The following is a 14,311-nucleotide window of genomic DNA, read 5'->3' on the forward strand; positions in this document are numbered from 1 at the left end:
ATCCAATTTCTTGCTCAACGTCCCCTATTTGGGCTGTTAATGATGTCACCGCATCGATTTCATGGAGTCCCACTCAGCTTTTTCTTTTTCCCTTGCATTCCATTGATTCATGGCCATTTCCTCTACCAACCATCGGGCTTCTTCGTGGGTCTTGTTCCCCTCATTGTACGTCCCCGTAGCGGCATCTAGAAGTTGTCTTGTGCTTGGATTCAACCCGTTGTAAAAGGTCTGAATGATCATACATTCTGGGAATCCATGCTGTCGGCACTTTCGCAAAAGATCCTTGAATCGCTCCCATGTCTCAAATAAGGACTCGAGCTCCATGTGACAAATGATGATTTCTCATTGTGATGCTTTGCTGATTTCCACGGAGGAAAGTATCTTGCAAACAAATGCTTCACCATCTCATTCCGTGTCGTGATGAATACTCATGGTAAAGAGTGTAGCCAACGCTTTGCTCTTTCTTTTTAGAGAGAATAGGAAGCCCCCTAATTGTATAGCATCAACCGTAACACCGCTGATATTCAAGCATGTCATAAACTTCCAAGAAGTTTTCAATATGGTTGTTTTGGATCCTCATCGAACAAACCAATTAATCAAGTGGATCGCTATATCATCCGGATGAATGCTCGGCTCGACTCAAAATTTGAGTCAGAATTGGGGGTTGCACAATACTAGATTGTGTCCCTAATACTAACGGTCTGCCGTAGTCAGAATGTGTTCTCTGTTGTTTATTCTGTTCTGCCATGTTATCAGATCCTTCAATTTCCACTTCGCACTAGATTCGATGGTTCTTGTACTGAGTTCTTTTCCCCTTCTTCTAAGTATACGCTCAAGCTCGAGATCTCCTTCAACAATTTGTGAAGGGTTCCCTTTGGGTCATAACCTGGAGTCGCAACCAAAAAGAAAAAGAAAAAAATCAGAACGATAATAGAATAAGAAAATGTGAAACAGAATGAATAATGAATAGCTAAAATAGCAAAGTGCAAAGTATCTCTAAATGCCTACTCCCCGCAACGGCTCTCAAAAACCTTGACAACGCCCCTTGTGTGTGACCCACAAGTGCACGGGTTTGTCAAAGTAATAAATCCCAGGTGAGTGGGTATCGTATCCATAGGGAGTAGGGAATAAAAATACCAAGATTCCTATCTAACTAAGCGACGATGGAATAATGATTTTTTTGTTGATAAAAATGTAATAAAAAGCAAGAATAAAAAGAAAGAAGAAAGAGAGAAGCACAAATAGATGAGAGGTAAGGCAATCGAGTAAAAAGCGGAGTACACGGATATTGTTCCACCTAGGACAATTGCTTCAAGTGCAAAAATCAACTTTTATATCTCCTAATTTACACTTAATGAGTCATAGAAATCCTTAAACACATGGTCCCAAAACCTAAGGTCAACCGTGTCTAACTCTACATTATATCCCTTCGGAGAAATTGATCAATCTCAACACCTCACACTATGTAGAGTTGCAAGACACTCTAGGGATTCCAAGTGATAAGCCCTATTCCAATGTATAGATCTAACCCTTTAGTCCGTGCAAAAACCCTAGTCGCAATTAAGCCCCTAGGTGCTAAAGTCACTTCAACGCTTCACTCTATTGCCTGTAAATAAGCCCCGAGCTGAGGTCATCCCTTAGCCCATTCACTCTACTATAACCGCAAAGAACTCTCGGAACATGGAAGTAGGATAAATCACATCGGAGGAAAAAGGGGACGCTCCGCTACCTCTCAACTCACCCTCTCGACCCCTCTAATCTTGCAATGTCTAACCCTCATAGTGTGTCACTCACTCACAAAGGTTACCAATATAGACTCTTAACCCTAGTGTCACTCTAAGGGAGAAATCATGCAACAAGCATTCAAGATTGAAAATCAATTAAAGACATTAATCAAGGAAAACATAATAGAAGATTAATGAAACAAATACATCTTAGGGTTCGTAGAGCTAGTTACATGGAGCTAGTTACAATCAATAATGAAATCAAATGTAAAAACAAGTAATCCATAGAAAAATCCCCTCGGTATTCGTGTCGATGGTCTTGTGGAGTAGCCTCGTCTTCTCCAAAGGTCCCCTTGTCCAGCCTAGGGCACACCTCACCGGATCACGCTGACCTAAAAGCTCCCCAATAACCTTCGTCCAAGTAGAGTGCGGTGTCGAATCCATAGAACCACTCAAAGACTTGCCAAAAGCCCCTTAAAACCCTAGCCGACGGCCTCTCAAAAGATAAGGAAAAGTTGGAGAGAAGGATTAAAGATTCCTCCCAAAAATCGGGTCTGAATCGCTGGCAAATAGGGCTAGAATCGGGCATCCACACGCCTCGTGGATTCTCTACATGGGCCTATTAGTACTGTGGCCTAAAATATCACAAGCTTAACCCTGCGCATTACTCTGACAAAACACTCCCAATTCCACACTTCGGTCGAGGCAACATAAAGCGGTCACACGTTTATACTCGTAGATCGTGTCGCTTCTTCAATAAATGGGTTCATTGGTAAAGATCTTGGTATTGTACGCTAAGTTGGGATACATGAAATGTGACTATCTTCATACCCTCCAACTCATTATAATGGCTTGAATACATGAAGGTTGGCACACATTCAAGTATCTTAGAGCCACACTTTTGTCTTCGTGTTTGTTCCTTCTAAGATTCGACCAAATAGTGTGTTCACGATCTACTTTTGGCTTCTTTTTCTTAATACTTAGCTTCACAACCCTACATGCGGAAAAGAACACAAATACACATGTATTAGTGCTTAAACCTGGTAAAAGTAAAACTCATCGTAAGGAAAGAATACTTCGCATTCTTAACACATAAGCACTTATCAATCTTCAATAACAACCAAATTTTTTCTCTCTACAAGTTTCTGGACTCGCCTGAAACATACGCAATGAGAAAAATTTCATGCCTTTGTGTTCTTGATGAAAAGAATAAAACTAAGCAAGAACCTTTTTCTAAACTTCTATCCATCCGGTAGAATATAGATAATAGTGCGCCCTTTTCAAACAACTATAACACACTTTCTAGCTCACAATCTGTATCTGGAGTCTCACTAATGTGATCAACAACTGATTCTTCACCGGGGTGGTTTTTTGTAGGGTACTCTTGCTCGCAACAACATATAGTGGACTGTATTGCAAACAATTGCATCTTCAGTTCGATGTTCTTAACTATTCCCGTTATAGTGTCAAATACTTCGGTAAAGTTGATCATCTTTCCTAAAATAAAAGAAAGAAAAATGAATTAGAATGATGGAAGAATAAGAAAGTGTGAAATAGAATAAGTGATGAATAGCTAAAATAGCAAAGTGCAAAGTGTTTCCAAAATGCCTATTCCCCAACAACGGCGCCAAAAACTTGACAACGCCCTTTTGTAGTGTAGAACCGTAAGTCGCACGATTTGTCAAAGTAATAATACCCTGGTGAGTGAGTAGTCATATCCACAGTGAATAGTTATCAAAAACACAAAGATTGCTATTTAACTAGAATGAAGATGAAATGATAGTGGTGTGAACAAAATCAATGAAAATAGAAATAAGAAAAGAAGAAGGAGGTGCAGGTAAATGATAAGAGAGGTAACCTACGATGAGTGGAGCACGTGGATATTACTCACCCTAGGACTAGTGTTTTAAGTGCAAGACCCGACCATTATATCTCTCAACCGATACTTAATGAGTCGTGGAAATCCCTAAAACACACGGCTCCAAACCTAAGGTCAACCGTGACTAACCCTACACTATGCCCAAGATGACAAATCGCTCGGGCCTCGATGCTTTCACTCTATTGCTTATGCAACTAAGCCCCTGATGGAGTTCGTCTCCTTAGCACTTCACTCTATTATGACCACAAAGAACCCTTGGAATGTGGAGGTAGGATAAATCATCCAGAGGGGAAAGGGGGCGTTCTGCTACCTCTCGACTAACCTTCTCCACCCTCTCCAATCTTGCTTTGTCTAACCCTCATGGTGTGTCTCTCACTCACAAGGATTACCAATATAGACTCTCAACCCTAGTGTCACTCTAAGGGAAAATTCATTCAACAAGCATTCAAGATTGGAACTAAATTAATGACATCAATTAAAGAAACATAATAGGATGGTGAAAGAAATAATATCATCCTAGGGTTTATAAGTGATAAACATCTAAAAGTGTGTATTTTGCATGTATTTGTTCTATATTATTGATAAGTGTTTGTGCGATATGAATGCAAAGCGTTCATTCCTTATGTTGAGCATTACTTTTCTCAGGTTTTTTACATTAATATGTGTGTTTTTATGTTACTTTTATGCTGGTAGGGTTGTGAGGCCGAGTATGAAGGAAATAGGCCAATGTGGATCATAATGCACATATTTTGGAGGAGATCTTGCTAAGGTTCAAACGCGAAGACATAGGTCAGGTGTGAGATGCTAGACTGTGTGCCAACCTCCTCGTATTCGAGTGAGCACATTCATTTGGAGGGGCACATAGGCAGTCACACTCGAGCATTCTGATTTATGCATATAAGAACAATAGATCCACCAACGTGTACATCATTGAAGAAGCAAGTGATTCATGATGTAAATGTGTGCCCGTTTGTGTTACCCCAATGAAAGTATGGAATTCGGGAGTATTTCCGGCAGAGTACTGTAGCAAGTACTATAGCAGCCCGGCCGAGAAATCAGAGAAACAAATAATCCACACGGGCGTGTGGAAATTATCACGCTGCGTGTGGAAATTCCACGAGGCGTGTGACATCATACGCCCGTGCGATGCCCGATTCAGCACTATTTAAAGCCGATTTCAGCCCCGATTTTCGAGTATTCTTTTTCTCCATCTTTTCCCCAACTTGCAAGAGGGCTTGACTAGGGTTTCGAGGGTATTGGCCAAGGTTTTTGGAGAAGTTCTCACGGGCTCCGACATCGTGATTGCATTAGGAAGAAGGTTGGTAGGGGAGCTTCGATTGAGGGCGTATACTATACCGGATGAAGGAATCTTTGACTGACGAGTAGAGGACTCTCCACAAGATCATCGACCACGACCATCGAGGGGCTTCTTTATGGATTCATTGCTTTTTACATTCGATTTCTTTGATTGTACTAAGCTCCATGGAGAGCTAAACCCCTAGTGGGTGCTTGGATGATTGTGAACCCTAGGATGTATTCGTTTCATTGAACTTCTTTATTATGCTTTCAATAAATTGATGTTTATTGTGAGTTCCAACCTTGAATGCTTAATTGTATGAACATTTCCTCTAGAGTGACACTAGGGTTGAGAGTTATTGTTGGTAACATTGTGAGTGAGTGACACACCACGAGCGTTAGACAAAGCTAGGTTGGAGAGGGTTGAGAGGGTGAGTCGAGGAGGTGCAGGGAGCATCCCACTTTCCCCTCCAGGGCGTGATGATTCTACCTCCATTCCTCGAGGTTCTTTGTGGCCATAATAGAGTGAGTGATCTAAGGGATGAACCTCCGCTGGGGGCCTAGTTACGCGTGCAATGGAGTGAAGCGTTGAGAGGATCTTAGTATCTAGGGCTTAATTGTGGCTAGGGATCTTTCGCTTTGGACCAAAGGGTTAGGTCTATTTTTTAGGAAGAGATTTATCACTTGGAATCCCTAGAGCTCATTGCAACTCTATGCGAGTGTGAGGTGTTGGATTGTTCGATTTCTCCTCCGGGACATGTATAGAGTTAGGCATAGTTGACCTTAGATTTGGGACTATGTATGTGAGGATTTCCACGACTCACCATAGCATTGATTAGAAAGTATAATAGAGAGTTATTGCACTTGAAACGATTATCCTATGTGAAGCATCATCCGAGTACCCCACCTTTATCGATTGCCTTACCCTCTTCTTTACTCTTGCTCTCTCACTTGTTGCTTTTATTGTTGAGAATTGAATCAATTACACACTAATCACTATTGATCTTCCACATAGCTAAGAATCAAGTTAAGTATTTTCACTCCCTACTCCCTGTGTATTCGACCCCGCTCACCCGGGATTATTTCTTCGACAAGCCCGTGCACTTGCGGGATATAAGCAAGGGGACCTTGTCAAGTTTTTAGCGCCGTTGCCGGGGAGTTAGGCGTTTAGAGATACTTTGCACTCTGTTTTCTTAGCTATTTCACTACACATTCTATTTCATATCTTCTTATTCTATCATCGTTCTGATTTTCTTTTTCTTTACTTTTGGTGCAGCTCAAGGTTATAACCTGAGGGAATCCATCAATATTGATTGAAAGAGACCCTGAGCTTGAACATACACTTCGAAGGAAAAGGAAAGAACCTGTACAAAACGACTTAATCCAGTGATTTGGAAGTAGAAGGATCGACAACATGGCGAGAATAAAATGAGCAACAACGAGACACTATCGATTATGCAGACCTTCGGTGTTGGGGACACAATTGAGTATTGTGCGTCCCCCAATCACAGCTCGAAATTTCCGGCTAAAAGCCGAGCATTCATCCATATCTCTGCCCATGATCCGCACAATTCAAACGGTTTGGCGATGAGGATCCAAACGAGTCACATAGAGAGCTTCCTCAAGGTGTGTGACATCTTTGAAGATAAATGGTGTGACGGATGATGCCATCAAATTGAGAGCCTTGCCATTTTTCCTTAAAGGGAAAGCAAAGCGGTGGCTACACTCATTACCTAGGGCATCAATCACTACATGGGAGGAGATGGTAGAAGCTTTTTCTAGCCCGTTATTTCCCTCCCGGAAAAATCAGCAAAGCTTACGAATGAGATCTCATCCTTTATGCAGGTTGGAATTGGAGTCTCTATTTGAGACATGGGAAAGGTTCAAGGAACTCCTGCGTGAAGTGTCCGCAACACGGATTCCCGGAGTGGATGATTGTTCAAACCTTCTACATCTGGGTTTGAACCCGAGTGCGAGGCAACTCTTGGATGCGTGGCGAGGGAGGTACCTTAGGTAGCAAGACCCCAGCCGAGGGCTCGATCAATTGATTGAGGAAATGGGGTTAAATAGCTACCAGTGGAACGCTAGGAAGAAGAAAAAGGTGGCCGGTCTCCATGAAATTGATGCGGTAACTTCATTGGCGGCCCAAGTGGAAAGTTTGAGTAAGAAGCTAAATCTTATAGCTTCGAATAGAGTTGTGGCCGTGACCAATTGCACCGGTTGTGGTGGAGGACATGCTCCCTCCGAGTGCCCAATCGTCATTGGTGATGTTTCTTCACTTGAGAATGTTGACTTTGTAGGTAATGGAATGAGACCTCAAGGTAATCCATACAGCAACACCTACAATTCAGAGTTGGAAGAATCATCCCAACTTTTCATGGAGTAATCAAGGACCACGTGAAGACCACGGGGCCATCGGGGTTCCAACAACAACAACAAGCCCCTCAAGTGGAAAAAGCAATTTCAGGGGCTTGGAAACCCTAATGACGGATTTGGAGAAGCACTTGGCTAGATTTGTTCAATCGGCAAATACAAGGTTTGAATCAGTCGAGGCTACACTTCGCAATCACACCGCCTCCTTACACAACCTTGAAAATCAAGTTGGGCAAATTGCGAAATCTCTTTCTGAAAGGCCACATGGGAGTTTACCAAGCAACACGGAAACCAACCCAAGAGAACATGTGAAGGTGATCGCTTTCAGAAGCGGTCGTGAGGTTGATGGGAGGCTTCCGAGTGAGAAGCCAAAAGAACACGCACCCGAGCTCGTAGAGGTTTAGAAGGGAGCAAATAAAGAGAAAGAGGTGGCATCCCCACCTTTCAAGCCAAGAATCCCTTATCCCTCTAGATTGAAGAATGACCAAGGGGATGACCAGTATAAGAAGTTCCTGAGTTTGTTCAAGCAACTCCACATCAACATTCCTTTTGTTGAGGCTTTGGCTCAAATGCCTAAGTATGCGATGTTCCTGAAAGACCTATTGACCAACAAGAGGAAATTGGAGGAGAGTGCTTCAGTGGTGCTTGATGCTTTATGCTCGGCTGTGTTACAAAAGAACATGCCGAACAAGAAGAAAGACCCGGGAAGCTTCATTATTCTGTGTAACATCGGCAACTTAGGTGAGGAAATGGCATTGGCGGATTCAGGGGCAAGTATCAACGTCATGCCATATACTTTCTTCCAAAAGCTAGGATTGGGTGAGCCTAGGCCTACTCGGATGACTTTACAATTGGCGGACCGAACGGTACGACATCCGAGAGGCATCATTGAAGACGTACATGTCAAGGTGGACAAGTATATTTTTCCGGTTTACTTTGTAGTGCTAGATGTTGATGAGGATGCAGATGTATCCTTGATACTTGGGAGACCGTTCTTGCAGACTTCAAAAGCATTGATTGACATGGACGACGGAGAGCACACATTGAGAGTCGGAGACGATAAGCTCTCTTACATCCTTGCTGAAGCCATGCGGCATTCTCTTGATTTTGATGACACTTTGTATTTTCTAGACACTACTGATGAGATTGTTGATGAATATATACAGGAAATGTTCAACCCGGATCCTTATGAAGGTTTGTTCGACCAAGAGAAGAGCAATGAAGAAGTACTGATGCTTGGTTCGACTAGAGAGGAAACATCTTACCCGGGAATCTTGAAGAAGGTGCTCCGGAAAATGAAGAGGGCTCGAAGACGCCACCGAAAACGCCCCAAGACTGTTGGAGACGTACATGAGCAAAGGGAGTTGGACGAACAATTGCTAGGTGGTCCGAAGCCCGATAGTACACCATCTACCCTCAAGAGACTTTGCTCATCATGCTTTCAAGTTATGGGTAAGAGGGCAACCTTCATTCATGAACCCCCGTGAGATAAGAAAGATACATCAAGCTTAGTGACGTTAAACAAGCGCTTCTTGGGAGGCAACCCAAGTGTTTACTATTTTCGTACCTTTTAGTTTAGTTTGTTTGCATGAATAAATTGTTAAGTGTTGGTGTTTCAATTTTTGAGTGCTTGTGCTGTGATTCTATTGTGGGGTTTTTAAAAGAATTCATTGTATATTTTGTTGAGAATTGGTGAAGTTTGGTCGTTTGAGTTCTATTTTGTGTTTTTATCTGGTATATCTTGCACAATAGGGCAGGCTCTGAGTGTGTAAACATGTTCAGATTAGTTCTGCAGAGCCTGCAGGTTTTTCTAAGTCGTCCAGAGAAAACACACGGGCGTGTGGAAATTCTACACACCCGTGGGTGTTTACTGTGAACTATTCCAGAGAGGGCACAGGGGCGTGCGGCTGCCCCTGTGGATGACCATGTGACTGGCGCACGCCCGTGGGTAATTTCCACACGGGCGTGTGCCTTCCTGCAGAGTTGGGCAGATTTTCCCGAGAATACACAGGTGCGTGGACTCGCTCATGTGTGTGACCTTGTGAACAACGCACGGGCGTGGGTAATTTCCGCACGCCCGTGCGAAACTCTGCAGGTTGCTCCCTCCATCCCGAGATAACACAGGGGCGTGCGGCCGCCCCTGTGAGTTGAGGCATGTGAATGCCCACTCCCGTGGGGAATTTCCGCACGGGTGTGTGGGCGACTTGATATTTTTCTCGGGATGACCGGGGAAGCCCGCGGGGGGTGCGTCCCGCCCTGTAGTCCGAGCGCACGAGCGTGGATAATTTCCGCACGCCCGTGGGAGATCATTCTAAGTCGGTGAGAGTTTTTTTCCGAGCGCGCAGTGGGCGTGCATACGCCCCTGTGGAGCTTTTGAAGTGAGGCATACGGGCGTGTGGGATTTCCACACACCCGTGTGGATGCGCAGAACGTCAAAAGTTTCCCGAGTTCTGTTTAAAAAGGGGATGATTTCTCTCCTTCTTCATGACTCATTTTCCCTTGAAAACACTCTCACAACATTCTCCGAGTCCATTGCGCCAGTTTGGTGGGATTTTAGCAAGTTTTCCGGCCAGCTTTCTATTTTCTCATTTCTCCTCGTCGGTAAATTCATTTTCTTCAACTTCCTCGTCAATTCATGATTTCTATTGATTAATCTAGTCAACAATGCTTCGTTTCTTCAATTGGAACAATGATTTATGTTTAGAACGAAGTTAGAGATATTATTGATGTGTATTTTTGGATTGTTGATACCTGGCCGTGCGTTTCTCACGCCCCGTGAATCCACACGGCCGTGCGGAAATTCCACAAGACCGTGTGGATTTCTGCAGTATTGTTTTATCAACTTGTTTGACTAATTTTGTTTAAATTTGACAGATCATGGCACCTAGGACAAAGAAGCAAACTGATAAGAGGCCACGTGAGTCATCCTCTGAGCCGAGGGCATGTGATTTGCGATTTCCGAACATCAGGCCCGTTATGAGCGCTTATCGAGACTCCGCTTCGGACAGACTCGATTCCTGGACATGACTATATTACGAGATCTTTAGCAGGGAGATGAGTTCGCTGATGAGGTTGAGGACCTTGTTTCAGAGGGGGGTTGGCGGCAGTTGTTGACAATTAGAGAGCCAGCTATCCGAGAGTTTGCACTGGAGGTGCTCTCCTCGTTTGAGTTTGATAGAGCGTATGCGAGCATCAATAGTTTGGGCACCATTCAGTTCAGAGTGTTTGGACACCACCATAGTTTGAGCATTACGCAGTTTTCTATACTACTTGGCTTATACGAGGAGGCATTCACAGATTCCGAGGAGTACGCATAGTTACCTACTAATTATCCTGGAACCTTGACACCGCAGAGGGCTTACAGAGTGCTATGCGGTCAGGGTCAGTACGAGCCGGGGGTCTCCAAGGCCACGTGCCTTTCCCGGACTGCCTACATATATTTGCACTTAATCATGAGTAGGTCGGTGAATGGCCGTGGTGATAGTACTGGTGTCTTGAGCCGCCAGGAGTTGTTGTACTTGTACTCGGTGGTAGAGCGCGTACCGATACACTTAGGGCACATCTTGGCTGATTACATCAGACATCAGGGACAGTACACTAGACTGGGAGCGATCTTCTAGGGTCCTTACATTACGAGATTAGTGCTGGGCATGGGTCTCTTGGATTCGATTCGTGGGGCCGAGAAGACGAGTGTACCCGCTCCCCTGGGTCTAGAGATGATGCGGTTGATGGGCATGGTCCGCAGTGTTCAGACAAGGGTTTTTGCGTTAGTTTTACCAGCCCCAGAGATAGCTGAGGATGAGGGTGATGACGCCAGAGCATCTCAGCCCGCCCCCGAGCCTCATCCCGCATTGATGGACACCGAGGCACCTCCAGCGGCCGAGGAACCACCTCCAGTGAGTATGTTTTCACCTTCTCAAGCCAATGATCGCTTTGAGAGGCTCGAGAATGCTATAGGAGTGGTCCGAGCCGAGGTTGTCGATATTAGGGGCTACGCAGCCACTCAAGTACACGTAGTTCATGGCGTGTTTCGACATATTACAGCAGATCCTAGAGTGAGACGTTGCCTCATCATTCAGTCCCCGGCAGCGAGGACTCTTCAGTGCACCGCCCAGATCTCCAAGACCTCTATCCTCGACTCCCAAAGAATGGAGGACCCACTATATGCTTCCACTTCAGCAGTAGCAGCAGCGGAGACCCGAGAGCGACTTTGACACTTGACTTTTCTTTTACTTTCATGCATTTTACTTTATCTTATTTTTCTTGTTTTTAGACTTTGTTCACTCGAGAAAAGGATTTTCCTTCGAGTTTATGTTATTTTGCATTATCGAGTTGTATTCATTGCTTCATCTTTTATACACTCGAGTTATTTTTGTTTTTCTTGAGCTTCACTGAACCCCCTCGTGTGTGCGTGCAGATGGTCTTGTCTTCTTGGAAATTGAGACTTAGTCATGGGCATGGCCAAGGTGCTTTGGCACTTGGCCGTCATGCGAGCTTTCACTAAACCCGTTGGAACACTACTCCCTAATGAATTAGCTTCATCAAACGCAACACTAGGAGTCGGGGAGTATTGTTTTTGATTGCTTCTCCCACATCTATTTTTTTGAATGATATATTTTTGAGTGAGCTTGCATGTGTACATTGAGGACAATATACAACTTAAGTGTGGGGGGGAGTTGCATAAGGCGCACATCTTTTCTATTGTTCTTGATTGATATATGCTCACATAGCCAATGTCTATTCACCTTAGTTGCAATGTTTGTATTCTTGAGTTTAGGAGAATTTCTAACATTGAATGTTTTCATGCTCTAGTTCTTGCTTGAATTTCTAGGAATTTTTGCCCGATTTACACTTAGTGCACTACTCACATATTTTCTTGTGCTAATTCAAAAATGAAAAGAAGGAACAAAATAGTTTTATTGTTTATTTGTATTTGTTGGGTGGAAAGAGCTACCACCTATGAAGTATGAAGCTACTCTCACATGTCGGATACTAGTTATGCCCTAATGAGAGAAAGAGCTATCTCATAGGATGAGTGAAAGCTACCACTTGGGTAAAAAGAGCTACCACCTCGAAAGTGTGAAAGCCACCTTAGTGGCCACTTGGGAAAGGGCTACCTTAGAGGATGTGTGAAGCTACTATCGTGTTTGAAATGTTTGTTGTTTTCTTGTTGTAGATAAATAAGTCCCTTGCACTTAGAACTTTGAGGAGTATAACGTGGGGTGTTTTGAGTGAGTTCACACACTTACACGAAATTCGGGTTTGTTATCCTTTTTTATTCAAGTTTTTAGCTAGGGCATTGATTTTTTCGTATTTAGTGTTGAAATTTTCCTTACTTGTAGAATGCTATCTTTGTATACTTTGGTGAACCTAAGTCCAAGCACTTTCAACATTTTCTTCATTGATGCACAGAATGTTTTAATACTTGCTTGAGGACAAGCAAAAGCTTAAGTGTGGGGGAGTTTGATAAGTGCTTGTGCGATATAAATGCGAAGCGTTCATTCCTTATGTTGAGCATTACGTTTCTCAGGTTTTTACATTAATATGTGTCTTTTTAGGTAACTTTTATGCAGGTAGAGTTGTGAGGCCGAGTATGAAGGAAATAGGCCAATGTGGATCATAATGCACCTATTTTGGAGAAGATCTTGCTAAGATTCAAACTCGAAGACATAGGTCAGGTGTGAGATGCTAGAGTGTGTGCCAACCTCCTCGTATTCGAGTGAGCACATTCATTTGGAGGGTCACAAAGGCAGTCACACTCCAGCATTCTGATTTATGCATATAAGAACAAGAGATCCACCAACATGTACATCATTGAAGAAGCAAGTGATTCACGACGTAAACGTGTGCCCGTTTCCGTGACCCCAATGAAAGTATGGAATTCGAGAGTATTTCCGGCAGAGTACTGTAGTAGGTACTATAGTAAAATATTGTAGCAAGTATTGTAGCAGCCCGGCCGAGAAATCAGAGAAACAGAGAATCCACACGGACGTGTGGAAATTATCCACGCCCGTGTGGAAATTCCACAGGAGCGTGTGACATCATACACGCCCGTCGCGATGCCCGATTCCAAAGACTATTTAAAAGCCGATTTCAGCCCCGATTTCAGTATTCTTTTCTCCATCTTTTCCCCAACTTGCAAGAGGGCTTCGGCTAGGGTTTCGAGGGGTATTGGCCAAGGTTTTGGAGAAGTTCTATGGCTCCGACATTGTGATTCCATTAGGAAGAAAGTTGGTAGGGGAGCTTCGATCGAGGCGTATCCTATACCGGACGAAAGAATCTTTGGACGACGAGTAGAGGACTCTCCACAAGACCATCGACACGACCATCGAGGGGGTTTCTTTATGGATTCATTGCTTTTACATTCGATTTCTTTGATTATACTAAGCTCCATGGATAGCTAAACCCCTAGTGGGTGCTTCGATGATTGTGAACCCTAGGATGTATTCGTTTTATTGAACTTCTTTATTATGCTTTCAATAAATTAATGTTTATTGTGAGTTCCAACCTTGAATGCTTAATTGTATGAACATTTCCCCTAGAGTGACAGTAGGGTTGAGAGTTCTTGTTGGTATCCTCGGGATTTTCCTGACACACGTCGATTCTCCACGCGTTGCACACTTCGTTTATGATTAAAACCATGAAAAATAAAGCCGGAAACATCGACAAAACACTCAAAACATCATCAAGATTGCATCAAAAACAAGAATTACTCAAAGACCACATGACAAATAAGAGAATATGAAGGCTAATTAGCTAAGAAAAACGATGAAAACACAAAAACAACCAAACCACACTAAAAGTACAAGTTAAACACACAAACACAAATGAGAAAAATAATATGAGGAATGAAATGAACTTGGGTTGCCTCCCAAGAAGCGCTTGTTTAACGTCATTAGCTTGACGTGCATTACCTCAAACGATCATGGTGGAACAAATGGATGGAAGTTACCTCGAGCCCTTGGAGTTGTGTTGCCACTTGGAAAATAATGTTTCAACCTATAGCCATTGACTTTAAACACACCTTTTGTTGGGTGAC

The 14,311-nt window shown here is 43.4% G+C and overlaps 1 non-coding gene across 1 annotated transcript; it reads left to right on the forward strand.

The window, feature by feature from the left end:
- Positions 1 to 250: 250 nt before the first annotated feature.
- On the forward strand, positions 251 to 355 carry LOC120266244. Its single transcript, XR_005538086.1, has one exon. It is a non-coding gene; the product is annotated as a small nucleolar RNA R71 (small nucleolar RNA).
- Positions 356 to 14,311: the final 13,956 nt, after the last annotated feature.

This window comes from Dioscorea cayenensis, chromosome 7, assembly GCF_009730915.1.
Source record: "Dioscorea cayenensis subsp. rotundata cultivar TDr96_F1 chromosome 7, TDr96_F1_v2_PseudoChromosome.rev07_lg8_w22 25.fasta, whole genome shotgun sequence".
Classification (NCBI taxonomy): Eukaryota; Viridiplantae; Streptophyta; class Magnoliopsida; order Dioscoreales; family Dioscoreaceae; genus Dioscorea; species Dioscorea cayenensis.